At 49.3% G+C, this 14,737-nt stretch overlaps 1 long non-coding RNA gene across 2 annotated transcripts in view; it reads right to left on the bottom strand.

The window, feature by feature from the left end:
- The window catches only part of LOC309639314, an 81,554-nt gene that overhangs the window by 23,999 nt on the left and 42,818 nt on the right, over window positions 1–14,737 (bottom strand). The window contains exon 3 of one of the 2 annotated variants that reach the window (XR_014251582.1): window positions 3,420–3,521. The exons of the other annotated variant lie outside the window; for it this stretch is intronic. This is a non-coding gene — a long non-coding RNA (uncharacterized lncRNA). The remainder of the gene's footprint in view (window positions 1–3,419; window positions 3,522–14,737) is intronic. 2 annotated transcript variants of the gene reach the window in all.

The following is a 14,737-nucleotide window of genomic DNA, read 5'->3' as shown; positions in this document are numbered from 1 at the left end:
TTTTCAATAAATGCTTTAGAAGCTGCCAATTAAATTCTATCACCATTTCTGCCTTTATAAAAATAAACATAGAAATGAAGAAATACAGGAAACTTCCTTAATGGCTTAATGATTATGTATCTTTAAACTGGAGAAAAGCATTGTTCCTCCAGGCGAAATGCTAGAACTGCTTCCGTTTTAATCTGACCACACATGATGGCTGCTGGCCTCTCCTGTGAAAGATTTTAACCTGGGATTTGCATCAAATCAATAATAGAAGTAAAAAAATATGAACATATTTTAAAACAAAGAATCAATTTACATAGAAGCCTAGAGATTGTACCGAAAATTCATTGGAATGCATATAAACATTTTCAAATTCTCAATTAATAAAAATACTATATAATTTTAAAATTATATAAATTTAAAAGTACTTCAAAGTGTATGTTGTTCCGGTCCCAGTATTAAAAAAAAAAAAGTAGAAATTTTGACCATATATGCAGGAAAACAAATAAAAATTCAGGAAGGAACATAAAGGAAAATTTGAACAAGGGGTACAATATTTTCTTACAGGAAAGCACTGAGTAAAAATGTCAGAAGTGAGTAGATAGGTTATACAAGCACTTTTATTATTTATATTAGTGCTTATTTATACATGTTTTCCCTTGAGAAGGTACATGGGTGGGTGTAAGCAGAGGTGACGGTGCAGAGCCCTCCGACGTCAGAAGGAGGGATGGTAAGTGATCAATGTCAGTAACTGACACCACACAGGGGTTACTGTACCTTCTGGAATGTAAGTCCTAATAAAATTTTAAAATTTATATTTTGTATGAATAATTATTGATTATCATCTTGTGTACAGAAAATCTTTTCAAACATAATAACTGTTTATCAAATTCAAAAACTGTAAGTTTAACGTAGAGGGAAGATCCACCCTCATTACTCAGGACTGAAGGGTGTCCTGGAACGTGGGACTTCCAGTGGTGAAACCAGGAACATCCAGGGTAAACAGGGATGAGTTATTTATCATATTATAGTTGAACATGTGTAATAGGTCTTCAAAATGCTTTTCCAGAAATTTCACTTCTGGATGGTAGAATAATTTATCTGCTGAGAATGATAAGGTAGGTGACATATTACAAGTTACACTTAGTTATAATTCAAATTACATGATCATCTTTATAGGACATGAGAAAGATGCCAATATAACGCAAACTGAATTGGGCTAGCGCTCTGTGGGGAGAGCTATTGCACTCATCTCTGCAGGTGCTTATGCACGATGAGAATTTCCTGAATGAAAACTTTGCAGCATCAGAGAGCCACTGTCCAGGTCTGAGAAAAGAGCAGAGATGTGGTGGCGTAGATGGCTTATGGAAGCCAAGTGAGTAACTAGAATAGACCTTAGGAATTTTATTTAAAAATGTGTAGGATGCCTGAGTTTTAACCTGGCAGAGTGGAGAGACCCTGTATAGCACATGGACTAAACTAGTAATAGAGCTAAACTAGTCATTTAGTAACTCTCATTCATTTCTGGTAGTCATGGAAAATGGTGTTGGCCAACTATGGAAGACAGACGAGGAGAGTTTTAGAAAGCTAAGCATACTCTCACTGTACGATCCAGCAGTTGAATTAGGTGTTTATCTGCATGAGTTGAAAAGGTGTGTCCACACAAGAAGCTGCACACAAATGTTTATAGCAGCTTTATTCATAGTTGTTACAATCTGGAATCAAGCAAAATGGCCTCCAATAGCTGAATGGATAAACAAACTGTGGTACATCCACCCAATGGGGCATTATTCAGTGATTAAAAATAAATGAGCTATTGGGTCACAAAAAGAAAGGGCGATACAAAAAGTAAATGCATATTACTAAGTGAAAGAAGCTAAATCTGTAAAAAGTAATATACAGTTACTGTGTGATTCCAACAATATGATACTATGGAAAAGGCACATTTACTGTCTAGAGACAGTAAAATGATCTAGAGTTGCCAGGAGTTCGGGGATAGGAAAAGAGGGCTGAACAGGTGGAGCAAAACGGATGTTTAGCGCAGCGAAAATATTCTGTATGTTATTGGGACGGTGGGTAGGTGACATTACGCACTTGGTAAAACCCATAAAACTGTGTGACACCAAGAGCGAACTCCAATGGAGTTTAGTTGATAATAATGTATCAGTATTGGTTTATGCAGTTTTACCAGTTGCCCGAAACCAATGCAAGATGTTAAAATGGTGTAAATGTGGGGAGGAGTAGGAGGAATATGTGGGAATGCTCTATAGAACTGGATTTTTATCTGAAGGAATTACACATCTCTTTGTAATTAAAACCCAGACCAAAATTATGTCAACTGTGTATTTACAGCTCTAACCCTGCTCATGGTTTCCAGCCCCGGAAGAGGTGAAAAACTAAAGAGTGAGGCGGCGGGGTAGGGTGGGGGGGTTAGAGTTGGTCCAAAGAGGCCTAATCAACAGGAGCTGCATCTCATTTGGGATTTTCAAAATCCCGAAGGACTGAGACAGATGAGATGGTAGAAGTAGGAGGGAGGGCGTGTAAGAGGTAAGAATTCAAAGAAGAAGATATTGGCCATTCAAGTAACTGAGAACAGTTGCTTTTAGCCTGTGCTGTGGGTTGCTGGGGTAGGGAAGGCTCCTAGGAGGAGCTCCTTGGAAAGTGGCCAGAGAGCAGGAGAGGCAGGTAGAGACCAGACCATTGTAGTGACCTCAGGGGACGTAGGGTCATTGTCGGACTGTAAGGTGGGGGTAACACGCTCCCGTTGGCGTTTCTACACTAACTCTCCAGCTGCGACGGGGATAAAACGCACAAGTCAGGGAGGTGGGTCTGTGGGTCTCATCCTGGGAGGAGAAGGTGGTGGCAAGATCCAGTTAGTTTGGGTGGAGACCGGGGTGTGTGAGGCGGGGCTAAAGGCGGTCTCACCCGCTGGGCTCAGCTTGGGAATGTCCATCCCAGTCCTAAGGGAGCCTGGGTGTGGACCGCAGGGGACGCTGTGCGCCTGTCCCTGAGGGTCTGTGGGGGGACTCTCAGCTGGGAATCCAGGCCCTGGAGCCCTGCCTTGTGCCCTCTGCTCTGTGTTCATCGGTCCAGCCTGGGTCCACCCAAGGCCCAGGGGAGGCTCCCCAGCCCCACCCTGTGCTCAGCTCTCACCCAATTTAGGGCCAGGGTCACCGGGGGAGGGGTCATTTGCATGGAGGGGTCCTCTGCTCTCCCATGAGGGACAAGGTAAGAGAGACTCTGTGCAGGTCCCCTGTGGGCTCAGAAGCAGAGCTGGGGCGTCTCCACCATGGCCTGGACCCTTCTCCTCCTCGGCCTCCTCGCTCACTGCACAGGTGAGAGGCGGTGGAAGGTGGGAGAAGGGATTCGGGGACACCTGGGCCGCTTTATTCCTTCCTGTGGAGAACATGCTGTGGACAATGGCCCAGACTCACTTCTCTGTGTGTCCCCTCCTCTGTTCCAGGGTCCTGGGCGCAGTCCGGGCTGACGCAGGAAGGCTCCGTGTCAGGTTCTGTGGGACAGGAGGTCACCCTCTCCTGCACCGGAAACGGCAACAATGTTGGAGCTAATACCGTTAACTGGTACCAACAGATTTCTCACGGGGCCCCCAAAACCGCGATGCTCACAGGTTCTCTGCCCTCAGGGATCCCAGACCGGTTCTCTGGCTCCACGTCTGTCAACACGGCCTCTCTGACCATCTCGGGGCTCCAGCCTGAGGACAAGGCTGATTATTACTGTTCAACGTGGGATGACAGCATCAGTGGTAACACAGCGCATCTGACCCACGGGGAACTGAGACAAAAACCCACCCCCTCTCCCCGTGATCATCCCCGTGACTGCCTGTGACAAATAAGGAGGGTGACTGTGGCCCACCTTACAGTGTGAGGGTCTGACTGTCCAGCACCCACCCACTTTAAAGGGTCAGTGACACAGGCTTCTTCTCATACTGTTTTCATCATAGTTTCATTGAGATATACGGTGCATGCCAACAGGTTCACTGGTTTAATGTGCACAGTACAAGGGTGTTTAGCATATTCACAGAGTTGTGTAACTATCACTATATTATATATTCTTTTTTTTGGCCTTGCAGCGCGGCATGCAGGATCTCAGTTCCCAAAGCAGGGACTGAACCCGTGCCCCCTGCAGTGGAAGCTCAGAGTCCTAACCTTTGGACCACCAAGGAAGTCCTGGATCACCATATTCTAATTTTAGAAGCTGCCCACATTCCTCAGAGAACGTCCCCACCCATTCGTGATCACACCTCATCACACCTCTGCTCAGTCCTAGGGAACCACTGCTCCACTTTCTGTCTTTACAGATTTGCCTATTCTGGATATTTCATATAGATGGAACCAGAAAATAGGTGTCCTTTGTGACTGTCTTAGTTCAGTTAATTCTTTTGCATAACATTTTGAAGTTCCATCCGTGTGGGTCAATATCCATTTTTTATTGCCAAATAATACTCCATTGTATGAGCTGACCACCGTTTGTTTACCCTTCAGGGACATTTGAGTTGTTTTTGTTTCTTCTCTTGGCTATTATGCAAAATGCTGCCAGAAATATTTGTGTACAAGTAGTTAGGTGTTGTTTTGTTTTTGATGGAAGTATGCTTTCACTTCTCTTGGGTAGATACCTAGGAGTGACATAGCTGAGTCTTATGGTAACTATGCTAACAGTATATTTTGAGATTTGAGGAACTGTCCGATGTTTTCCAACACGGCTGCCCTGGTTCGCATCTCTACCAGCAATGTATGTGGGTTCCAATTTCTCCCCGTCTTCACCAGCAACTGTTGTTATCTCTCACTTTATTTTACAGCCCTTCTAGTCTGGGTGAAGCAATATGTCATTGTAGTTTGCATTTCCCTCATGACCCCCTGATGCTGAGCCCCTTTTCATGCTCTGTAGGAGGCTCTGAGGCCCTCCCCGTGGATCACTGACTTTAAGAACCTTTAAAATGAGTCAGTGCTGAAATCACACACTCAGCCTGTTCCCCTGGACTCAGCAGAAAGCCCTTGTTCAGGGACAGAATCGCTCTCAGAGACGAGGGAGTGGGCGGCATGAGGCCCCCTCCCATGTGAGGACCACTAGGCAGGAGTGTTCTGGGATCTGCCTGGGGGGTACTGCAACTTCAGGCTCACACCTTCCACAGGGCCGTTCTGGAGCCTCCCCTCTGAGCACGACTCTCCCTGTCACCGCTTCAGGAAAACACCAGCCCAGCAGGCGACTCCCTGATGCCTCAGCAGAGGCTGCTCCCCTGGGAACCAGGACTTGGACGCAGCTTGGATACCCCTCGCCTCCCCCACGCAAGACCGTTGTCAGTAACCACTCGGTCTACACGGACTCCGACAACCTCCTGACGAAGAAAACGTACAGACATCCCAGGAAAGATGAACATTCCATACAGGGGATAAAACAAGACTTGCATACATGTAGAAACAGATCCACTGATGCTCAGGATGGATTGCAATGAAGAAATCTGAAAATTATGCTTATTTAGCTTATCAATAGTTTCTACTTATTTTTAAAAATACCTGTCAGAATTTTGGAGAAATGAGACCTTTTTTCTAACATTTGTGTGAAAAAATTTAAATCCAGGAATAGCCTAGGACATTTTACATATGAACAAAAATGAAGAGGGATATACATGACTAGGTAGTGACACATACATACAGCAAAAATAATTTAAAGATTGTGAGTCTACTATAGAAACCACACAGAACAAACAGACAAACAAAAATCAATGTACACTGTGTGGGAATCCCAGGAACTGGGAACCACCCTGGATGTGTGAAAGGAGACAGGGACCAGGTGAGCTGCAGAACCTGCTGAGCCGACAGGTCCTCAGGTCACCGTGAAGTTGTGCTCTGTGACCCGCAGGGGGCGCCATGGGACTGCCCTGGGGTCCCTGCACAGCTGCTCAGGGAGGACCTTTCACTCCAGGAGCTGGACCTGGGGGCGGGGCCTGTGCTCTCTGGTGGGGACTCAGCAGTGTGTCCTCTCTGGCTGGCAGAGGCCCCTGAGCAGGGACCTGCGTGGTCTCAGCAGGTGCTTCCTCCCAGGGGGTCCCAAGGGGGAAGCCGCCCTCCATCCCGTTGAGTCTGGGCTGTGAGCTGAGCTCCAGCACCAGGGCTCAGGGAGGGGCTGGGTGGGCCCTGGGTGGACACCCATTTGCATGGGAGCCCCTCCTCTGGCAGAGGCTGGGGGAGAAAAGGAGGCCTGGGGCAGCCCAGCCCCACTGTGGGGACCAGGGGGCTGTGAGCCCCATGGCCTGGACTCCTCTCCTGCTCGTGCTCCTGTCTCGCTGCACAGGGAGGGACCAGCCCCGGGGACCAGGTCTCAGTCCCCAGCCTGCATCAGCCCCTATGGCTCAGACTCCTGGAATCTTTCCTCCAGCTCCTGCCCCATCTCCCACCTGTGTCTGTGTCTGCAGGTTCCCTCTCCCAGCCTGTGCTGACTCAGCCAACCTCCCTCTCTACATCTCTGGGAGCATCAGCCAGACTCACCTGCACCCTGAGCAGTGGGTACAGTGTTGCGAGCTATACTATATACTGGTACCGGCAGAAGCCAGGGAGCCCTCCCCGGTACCTCCTGAGGTTCAGGTCAGACTCTGATAAGCACAAGGGCTCCGGGATCCCCAGCCGCTTCTCTGGATCCAAAGATGCCTCGGCCAATGCAGGGCTCCTGCTCATCTCTGGGCTGCAGCCCGAGGACGAGGACGACTATTCCTGTGGTGTAGGTCATAGCAGTGGGAGCAGCTATCATTCCCACAGTGTCTCAGGTGAGGAGGAAGTGAGACAAAAACCCCTGGGCCCACAGACCTTGGCTCTGAGCCTCTTTTCAGTGAGAAGCTTCTGTGGAGGGATCTGCAAGGGAGGCTCCTCTGCACCGAGATCTCTGTGAATGGAGGGAGGAGAAACACAGGGTCGTGCCTGTGACCCGAGACAGCGCAGGTGTCCCAGGAACCCGCACAGGTGAGGACAGAGCCCACCTGCCCCTCCTTCAGCGTCTGGAGTAAATTCACCAGAGTAGGTGCTGTGTCTGACCCAGAAATGCTCCCAGCACAGCCACGTCCCTCCTCATTTCCTTCATCTCATCCCACAGATTGTGAGTCCCGGGCTGTACAGATGTCCCCACAGCTCAAATACTGACACGAGCTCTGCTTTCTGCTCCCTCCTCCCTCCTCAACCTCTTTACTGTGCTGTAAACAGGGCTGCATTTTCCTAAAACTCAGGGGTCATCCAGCCTCTGAGTAATTGCGCGGGGAAGCTATGGATTATTTCTTCCTTCAGAATTAACTGAGACCCCACACGAGGTGAGTCCTGAGGATTTAGCAGAGGAAGCCCTGGCTCCATGTCTCAAGACGGGCTGTGTTTTCTTCTGCCCCAGGTGATGTTTCTATGAATTCTCCGAAAGCACCTCAACTGCAGAAACATTTTCCTCAGGTCCCTAAAGTCCGAATCCTCCTCTGTTTTCCAAAATCAAACTAGACAATCTCCTCTGGTCCCCCAGCTGCAGACACCTGGACCCAGCAGGGCCTGCGAGCCTCGGCTCTGGTGAGGGCGCAGGAAGATGGGGCTGTGGCCCCCACTGCCCTGTGCTTCCTGGGCCTGCAGACCCGCAGCTGTGGTGTCAGGGCTCCGTCCTTCCCAGTCCTGCAGGGAGGACAGGGGACAGGCGTCTCCACTCCACGTGACCCGGGCTTCTGTTCTGTGGAGTTGCTAACAGAAGTGTCACCCTGATTCCTCCTTCCATCTGAAGGAGATCCTGCTCCAGGGACGTGGCTTCCTGCCCACGGCCTTCCTCAGCCCCAGCCCCGGAGCCTGGAGGCTCGTACCGAGAAGCCACCCCAGGGATCGGTTTGCTTGGAGAAGCAACCTCAGGGGTGGAGAAGCCACAAGAGGGACAGGGGCCACTGGGGCTCAGGGTGGACTTTGAGGGAATGGCTTCTTGAGGACACACGGGCACAGCCTCTGTCACACACACACACACACACACACACACACACACACACACACACACACACACACTGTCCTGGACTCTGCAGGTTCCAGGCTTCTCTGTCCCTCCAGGAATCAGGGGTCAGTCTGTGCTCACCCAGCCGTCCTCAGAGTCAGGCTCCCCAGGAGGCAGCATGTCCCTCCGCAGAGCACACCAGTGACAGTGACAGAACTGGGTCCTGGGTCAGGGATGGCCAGGACGCCAGACCCCCTTCTCTGCTGGGATGAGTCTGACCCTCAGGATTCCAGGGCGAGTCTCTGCTCCCTGTCGGCCACTCACCCCCCTGCACAGTCTCTGGGGTTCAGACGGTGCCTGAGGCTGGTTGGGACGATTATTCTGGGACGGCGGCCTCAGAGCTGTGCTTCAGACCCGTGGGGACATGAGGCACAACCCCCGCACCCTGTGCTGTCCGGGCTGGACTGTCACTCAGTCACCACCCCTGACACTCCCACCCAGGTGGGACCTCTGCTCACAAGGCTCCTGTCCCAGCCCAGAGTCACAGGGCCTGTCACCTCAGAGACATCGTCCACATTGTCTCCACTCCCCACGACTCAGACCTGGGACATCTGACAGAAATTCCTGGGTCCAGTGGGAGTGGGAAATAGAAATTCGTTCCTCTAGTGATCGGGTGTTTGGAGGAGGGAGCTCTGTCTCCCTTCTGACAGAGCTGGACACAGGGAGCAGATGTCACAGATAAGAACAAACACAGCTCCATGCTGGATCTGGTCCTTTAGCTCCAAGGTCTGTGCTCTGTGGCCTGAGCTTAGTCAGGCTGGCTCTGCATCTTGAAAAGGAATGCCACCTGCGGCCTAAAATATGCAGAATAGCCCTTTGTCAGGGCTCTGCCTCCCAGGCTTGACATGGGAGGTCAAGGTCTAACACTCTTCATTCATATATATACAGAAAGGTGCAGAACCGAGAATAACCTTTGTCTTGTTGGAGGTTTCCAGGAACATCCTGACCGGACCTGCGTGGACAGCTGCACAAACAAAGGGTCATCGCATCGCCTCCGGGGTCTGGTCTCCACCAAGAAGTTTGCAAGAAGCAGCCACACTCTCTCCCCTTTCAGTTTAAAAGAAGCCTGAATTTTAACTTGGGGAAATGTCTTTGGGACACTAGACTGCCATCTCCTCTGTCTGCTGGCTTTCCAAGGAAAGTCATTATTCCTGGTCGCAAGACCTCGTCTCTCCATTCATTGGCCTGTCGTGGGGTGAGCAGTATGAGTTGGACTGGGCACCAGTGCAAACAGAATCACCGGGTGCCCAGCTACGAACTATCCCTTGCGTGGTTGGTGGGATGACAGGGAAGTGGACATCCAGCACCTGTGACTGGGAGGCCCGCTGGTCCTCCAACTGCTCCCTGCAGGCCTCCTGCCCCTGGTCCAGAGTCTCTGCTCTGTCCCTGATCCTGAAGGCTTAAGTGAGCTGAGCTGCTCTGTTTCTCTTGAGCTCTTGAGAAGCTCCTGATCTCCAGGCCCAGGAGACCCTCCTCAGTAAGGACGTGGCCTTCAGACCCTTCACCTGCTACTTTCTCCAGTTTAACCCCACGACTTCAAATGCCTTTCCCACTATGTTTCTCTGTTGGGGATGATATTGGATAAATACCAGTTGTCCTGGCCTTGGACCTTATAAATCCAAACCACCATTAAATCCATGAAGCTCTTAACAAAAATCATGGATCAGGGACTTCCCTGGTGGTCCAGTGGTTAAGAATACACCTTCCAATGCCAGGGACACGAGTTCGATCCCTAGCTGGGGAACTAAGATCCCCCATGCCGCGGGGCAACCAAGCCCGTGCACCGCAACTACTGAGCAGGTGGGCCACAACCAGAGAGCCGCGCGCTACAACTAAGACCTGATGCAGCCAAAAATAATATAAATAAATGAATAAACATTAAAAAAAATCATTGATCAGAGGATGACGCAGATTAGGGAGCGGGTCATGAGGGTTCCTTAGGTCAGAAATGCAGGAAGAACTTCTTAAAAAGGGTGAGAGTTGCATTTACAATAATATTCTTTTTATGTCAACCTCTTATTGACAGCAATTGTAAATAAATGTCTATAAATTGGAAATGTATACATTTAGTACATTAGAGAGTCAAAAGAAATTAAGTACTGCCAGAATAACATTCACAGGCAAAAGAGAACCCACAGATGCAATAAAGAACAATAGACATTGTTCCCCTAACATTTTGATATTCTCTGGGCAAAGACATAAATAAAAGTCAAAGAATGTACAATGGGGACTGGGTGACCAAAACAGGGAACTGTATAACAGCAACAAATAAACAAACATGCAATTGTGACCCACGTAGATTTCCTACCAGGTAGCTCCAGGCCTGCGGGAACTGAGACCAGAACTCCTTTCTCATCTGCGGGAGGTGGGGCCACCCAGCAGCTTCCTGCTCAGGGTCTGGCTGGAGCTTCTGCTGCCACCCTGGGTCCAGGTTCATCCCTGGGGGCCTGCCAGGGTGTGGAGGCTCCTCTCTCCCCTCTGTCCTCAAAGTCCCTCCAGCAGCCCATTCCTAGGAGAGGGTCTCAAAGACAGAAAGTCCATGCGCCCATCGCTGGGGACACAGAGACTCTTTGCCCTGAAGCTCAGGGGCTGAGGTGGGGGTCGGTGGAGGTCATCTCAGACCTGAACTCTGACTCGGGAACCCTGAGCCTCCATCATTGGGGTCATCTGCCAATTCCCAGGAGTTTCTAGAGCTATGACCCCCTCTTATCAGCCCTCAGGATGAACGCCTGTGCTTTGCTCACAGGGGAGATTTCTTTGGACACTTTTGCACTGACACCAGAGCATCTAAGGTGCATCATACATTTGGGTCTTTTGGAACAACTACCTCTCCATGCCCCTCAATGATCCAACCATTGATTCTTCCTGTTTAATTGCGGTATCTAACACTTGCTGAATGGTGCTGAATAATAAATGGAGCTAAAAGTCACATTGGCTGCTCCTGATTTGTGGCGTTTCCACAGATTATTGTCACCAGGCACCAATCAGAGAATAGTGGGTGCTTTTACCATATATGTTTCACAAATCACTACATAAGTTCTTGATACATTAATGACATTTTTCTCAAACTGAAAAGAAAAAGTGTTTTGCCTTTCCTTTCCCCTATAATTAGTGGAGGCAGTGCTGGGCCATTTCAGTTCCTTAGATGGTCACACGTCCAGGGCTGCCCCTTTGTGTGGCTCATCTTACTGTCCACGGACGGCAGACCCCACCTCAATACTCCCACCTCTCCATTGTTTGTTACCTGCCCTACAAAAAGGAGAAGAAACACTTATCACAAACCCTAACCGGACTCTATCTAGGGTCTCCCACGGGATTAAGAGGAGTAATGCCCTACAAAAAGCCATTGGCTTTCTAGTTACTAAAAATGAAGAAGCACAAAGGATATTTTTTAAAATTCCATTCATGAGAGCATCAGAAAGAATAAAATACTTAGGACTAGGATTAGCTGAGTAGGTGAGAGGCTTATAAACTGAAAACTACAAAACATTGCTGAGAAAAATTAAAGCAGATGTAAATAAGTGAAAGGAGACCTGGGTTCATGGATTGGAGGACTTCATCCTGTGAAGGTGTTGATCAATCCTGCCCAACTGATGTGCACGTTCAAAGCAACCCCATCACGTGCTCACTTCTCCCAGTTTAATCCCCAAAGGTCCACAGATCACCCTGCTCTGGTTCTTTGGGAGGAAGGTGGAAAAATATCTGTTCTTTTGGACCTAGATATTAGATACCCAACCCCTGGAATTCTACTCCATGGCGAAGACAGGCATCAAAAGGCCTGTGCCGCCCTACAAGTGACAGAATATAGAGATCCACAGGCAGACACACTCCCAGTAGGGTGAAGAGCAGTCATGTCAAATTGGAGTAGCTGGTAGCCCTCCACCTCTGCACACACTTGGTGAGAGAAAGAGTTACCATGCTCACCCAGCCACATCTCCAGACCCCACCCATCCCCTTGGAGAAGTAAGTGTCCCAGGTGACTGACTACATTCACGAGGAACAGAAAGCCTCCAGACCCAGAAGACAAACAGGTATACTCCCCCCAGCAACACAGCCTAGCCTCTCACAATCGCTGGGGTCTGGCTGCAGTAAAACACTTCAGCATTCACATAATATTAACAGCTAGTATTTATTAATAACAAACACTTCATTATTCTCATAACATTAAAAGCTAATACTCATTGAGTGCTAGGGATGGGTAATATGGTAGGCTGCATTCCAAAACTTGGCACATGTTAGCCATTTAAAAAAAAAAAAAGGTCTGTGCCGGGTGGGCTGAGGGGACCCGACAGGAGAATCTAAAACAACCACCACAGTGACAACGTCAAACTGTAAGAGAACCACGGAGAATTAGGATGAGGTCTGAGCCACTTTGATACTCACAACCTTACACCTTTTACATGTCTGAAGGTGAAGGTGGACCCATAATGACCCCAGACCCCTGGTAGGGGCAAACTCACCTGTCAGGTGATCCTGAAATATCTGAGAACAATCACTGTGCAATTATTCCTTCTAATTCTCCCTTTTTCTCTTAAGTGTTAAATCCTCCTTATCTTCAAATTTGATGCACACAAAATTGCATATTTTTCCCACTGTAGCAGAGGAACTTTGTTTAATAGGCACCAAAGCATCTAGTGTGGATCTCTGTCTGACAGGATTTGAGGCCTCAGACACAGATAATGAGAAAGGAACACAATTACCACGCACATTGTGTGAAACAGACACTGTAGCAGCAACTCTGAAATGAATATAAAATCACATTTCATATCACACTGTGAGAACAAGAATTTTGTGGCCGTACTTCAAAACTTCCTGGAGAAGTTTCCTCTCCCCACACTCGTCTTCCATCCTAACCGCCCTCGCCTGCTCTTCCCAGTCCTTCTGCTCCAGATCAGACCGTTTAGGGAAATTCGGATAAAAAACGCTCCATGATGTTCACACCAACGTGCTTAGATACAGTATAATTTTAATTTCTGATTATGAGTCACATGTTTTCCTATTTTTATCTGATGTTTTGGAAGAATCTCAAAATTTAATGGTTGTATTATTACTTTTCTTCTAAAAAACTGCAGGTACATTGAAGCCACCCTAGTTTCTTGATGGCTTCTCAGAGAAAAGGGGAGCTGCCCCCCACGTCTGGTGCTGGTCTGGGTGTCAGCATGCCCAGCCCGGACGCACTGGACTGTTGTGACCAGCAATGTTGTCAAAGACTGTGTCGGCGGAGACCCCGGTCCCTCCACAGACCACACAGGACTCTGTGGGTCTGTACTGGGTTTCCTGCTGGAGGAAGCAGTGCCCACTGATCCTCCACAAGGAGCAAGAAGTGATTCCACTGGGGAGGGAGTGAGGGTCATAGTCACGGGATGAATGTGATGTTTGGGATGAACTAGACCCCTGGGGCCAGAAGGTGGAGAGTACATCCATTTATAACTCAGCCTTCAGGCTCTGCAGAGAAGAATTCAGGTTTGAGAAACGTAGGACGTGGGGGAGCTGATTAGGGGAAGGATGCCACCCCCATCACTCAGTGTCTCATCCCCATGCTGTCCCCGGTCTGTGTGAAGTCCCAGCATCTGCCTCCTTTGAGACCTCCCCCAGGGGACATCAGGTGACACTGGGCACAGAGAGACAGGAAGCTGATTTGCATGAGGCCCCTCCTCCTCCTAAGGGGTCTGGGAGGCGTGAAAAGGCCCGAGGACCCCACACTCCAGCCCAGGAGGCTGAGGAGGCCGTGTCCTGGGAGTGTCCCCACCATGGCCTGGATGGCGCTTCTGCTCGGGCTCCTCACTTACGGCTCAGGTCAGGCGCTGGGACTCTGCATCCTTGGGGGCACCTACAAACAGGGCCTCAGGGGATCTTATCTCCATAACAAGCCCTGTCTCTCTCCTGTCGGTTTTAGGGGTGGATTCTCAGACTGTGGTCCAGGAGCCATCCGTGTCAGTGTCTTCAGGAGGGACGATCAGCCTCACCTGTGGCCTTAGCTCTGGGTCAGTCACTACCGGTTACTACCCCAGCTGGCACCAGCAGATCCCAGGCCAGGCTCCCAAAACTGTCATCTACCACACAAGCAGCCGCCCCTCTGGGGTCCCTGGTCGCTTCTCTGGATCCATCATTGGGAACAAAGCCGCCCTCACCATCAGGGGGGCCCAGCCTGAGGACGAGGCTGACTATTACTGTAGTCTCTACGTGAGTAGTGGTAATTACTATTGCACAGTGATATAAGCCCATGGGGAAGTGCTACCAAAACCTACTCATGTTCTCAGAGGGCTCAGCCCTGAGAGGCAGGAGAGGCAGAGAGAGGGTGGAAATGGTCAGCACCCCGTGGGGAGTGAGGCTCCGGGGCCCCATCTCCTGTCCAGTGGTTCATGGCCACGTGCCTCCTCCAGTCTCTCCCAGGTGTGTCCATCTCTCCAAGGGGACCCCTCTCTGACTATAGATGGGGAGGGGGCCCAGCTCCCAATCATATCAACCAACAATGACACTGAGGGACCCCAGTATGACCAGCACAACTATTCTTGTCCAAAGAGAATTAACAGACATACCCAACTTCATTAATTTGATGATGGAGAATAAATTAATATTTATGATTTTTTCATATACGCACAACAGCTAGATCCATAGCACATTTGCTGATCTGTTTATATACCACATGCTTATAGTCATTGCATCGTGAAGCTAATGATGGAAAATAAGCATTTAAAAAATTCCATGTTCGATGGTGTCCTAGAGACAGTTCCTGCTC

Source organism: Balaenoptera physalus (assembly GCF_965194825.1).
Source record: "Balaenoptera physalus genome assembly, chromosome: 12".
NCBI lineage: Eukaryota > Metazoa > Chordata > Mammalia > Artiodactyla > Balaenopteridae > Balaenoptera > Balaenoptera physalus.
Note: the sequence above shows the minus strand (reverse complement) of the source record. Positions and strands in the feature narration are given on the sequence as shown.